Source organism: Zingiber officinale, chromosome 3B, assembly GCF_018446385.1.
Source record: "Zingiber officinale cultivar Zhangliang chromosome 3B, Zo_v1.1, whole genome shotgun sequence".
Classification (NCBI taxonomy): domain Eukaryota; kingdom Viridiplantae; phylum Streptophyta; class Magnoliopsida; order Zingiberales; family Zingiberaceae; genus Zingiber; species Zingiber officinale.
Genome location: NC_055991.1, coordinates 35721366 through 35723912, shown reverse-complemented (window position 1 = coordinate 35723912; position 2547 = coordinate 35721366). Strand labels below are relative to the sequence as shown.

The 2547-nt window shown below is 48.3% G+C and overlaps 1 long non-coding RNA gene across 1 annotated transcript; it reads left to right on the top strand.

Moving 5' to 3' along the window:
• Positions 1 to 1737: 1737 nt before the first annotated feature.
• LOC121968203 lies at positions 1738 to 2250 on the top strand. The gene is made up of 3 exons (XR_006107997.1): positions 1738 to 1859; positions 1941 to 2102; positions 2179 to 2250. It is a non-coding gene; the product is annotated as an uncharacterized LOC121968203 (long non-coding RNA).
• The last annotated feature ends 297 nt before the right edge of the window (positions 2251 to 2547 follow it).

Sequence of the window (2547 nt, the reverse complement as noted above, 5' to 3'; positions counted from 1 at the left end):
CATTACCATGGACTTTGTGGTAGGATTGCCGAGGACACGACGAGGCCATGATGCGATTTGGGTAATCGTTGATCGATTAACCAAATCCGCGCATTTCTTAGCGATCCGGAGGACTGATTCCCTGGATCGATTGGCAGATCTGTATTGCCGAGAGATCATCAGACTACATGGTGTTCCGTTGAGTATTATTTCGGATAGAGATCCATGGTTTACGTCTCGTTTCGGCAGTAGTCTCGCAGAGGCCTTGGGCACACAGCCCGCTTCAAGATCGCCTTCCATCCATGCATGTATGGACAATGAGCGGACCATTCTGCACTCTAGAGGATCTGCTGAGGTAATGTGTTATGGATTTCGGAGGCAGTTGGGAGGACCATCTGCCGTTGGTAGAGTTTGCTTACAACAACAGCTTTCATTCGGCTATCCAGATGGCACCGTTTGAAGCGTTGTATGGTAGACCTTGTCGGACACCCATCCTTTGGGATGAGGTTGGAGAGGCCCAGTTGTTGGGACCTCATAGAGTTCAGCAGGATGCAGAGTTGGTCCGTACTATCAGACGGAGGATGTCAGAGGCGCAGGACCGCCAGAAGAGTTATGCTGATCGGAGACGCAGACCACTAGAGTTCTCTGTTGGTGACCATGTATTTCTACGAGTTTCACCCACGAAAGGGGTGAAGAGATTTGGCATCAGAGGTAAGCTAGCCCCGCGGTATATTGGTCCTTTTGAGATCTTGGAGAGGATCGGAGCAGTAGCTTACCGGCTAGCACTACCACCGTCCCTGGCAGGCGTCCACGATGTATTCCACGTATCTATGCTACGGAGATACGTGCCCGACCCGACGCATGTGCTGGCAGATATTCCAGTTCCAGTTCAGCCTGACATTACCTATGAGGAGATTCCGGTACGGATACTCGACCGGAAAGAGCATCAGTTGCGGAACAAGACTATCCGGCTGGTTAAAGTCAGATGACAGCATCATTCAGACGAGGAGGCTACTTGGGAGCTCGAGGATACTATCCGAGCTCGATACCCCCATCTTTTTACATGAGGTATGTGATTTATTTACCGTTCAGCATTAATACTCTATACCTGTTGTTAGTGTTTGCTGATGGTAGATAACGAAATTTGGGGACCAAATTTTTATTAGTGGGGGAGAATGTAAAATATCGAAAATAGGCGAATATTAATAAGGGAATTTTCCGGAATTTTTGGAAAATTTTCGGGAATTTTCCGGAGCTTGTACGGACGAGTTAACGGGGATAAAAATGGGGCCGGAAAAGCCTGTTTAGGTTACCCTGTTTTATTGAGGAAAAGTTTTAATTTCTTTTCCCTTTTTCTTTTTTCTTTTTCTTATATTTTTCGCCGTTCCTTTTTCCCTCTCCCTCGCGCACCCGAGCCGCCCTTCTTCCCCACGCCCGATCTCCTTCGTGCCCTAACCGCCGGCCCAGCGGTTCTCCTCTTCTTCATTTATTCTGCCCGACGCCACTGCTCTTCCGCCGCAGAGCCGATTTCTTTCTCCTCTCTGTGCCTGTGCCCGCGCGAAGCCTCAGCCGAGCCAAATCCGGCCTATGCCCTAGCCGCCGGTGATGCACGGAGCAGCGCCGCAAACCCCCCCGGTGCCCTAGCGCCGATCACCGTGCATCACCCTTTCTTCCTCTGCCCTGGTGTGAGTTCACGGCCGATTTTCTGTGCCGGCACCCGAGCCTAGCGCCGACGCCACCACCGGGTTTCTCTTCTTTCTGTGTCCGAACCCTAGCACTGACATTGCCGACCAGCTAGCCACAAGAACTCGCCGGCAGGAAGAACCAGCACCCCCATTTTTTTTGTCTCTGCCCTAGATTGCCGGAATTCAGAAGATTAGGTAAGTCTTCGGTTAGCAGTAGCAACTCAAGTTTTGGGGTTCCTTTCTGTGCCTAATTCAACTGCATGATTTTTCTTTCAGCCGACCACAGTGCCCTAGTTGGGTGTACTGCCGCCGCTGTTTCTCTGCACAGTGCCGCCGTCGTTCGCTCTATTACCGGCCAGCCGAACCCTAGATCGTTGCTTGCTCACCTGGGCCTAGTTCCCTACTGCTGAAGCCTTTAACCCGTGCCCTAGCAGTGAGGTCACTTGTTCTAATTCCAGTAGCAACCATCTTTTGTAGTTGGATCATGTGCTAATTGTTTTTGGATTTCCAGCAGCCAGGTTTTCAGCTGTGTCAATTGGAAATTCTTCGACCTTGGATTTAAAAGTGATACATCCAGATTTTTAGGTGAGTTTAGAGGTGATTCCATTCTACATTGAATTTCATTAATAGTAATGGATAGTATCAGTTGATTAGTTGATATTAGATTTATAAATGTATTTGTTGTATTCCATTTGGATAAGTTAATTGATGATCCAATTGAGGTTTATAAATTTGGGTTTGTATTTAAGTTAGATTTCAGGGATTCGATTTAGCTAATTAAATTGTATATAATTAGCTAAACCTGTATGTCGTATTGATACAGGACTTTGACGCGAGACGAGTATCTCGGAGTCGGAATTGGACCTTTCTTTTGTCGGAGGCG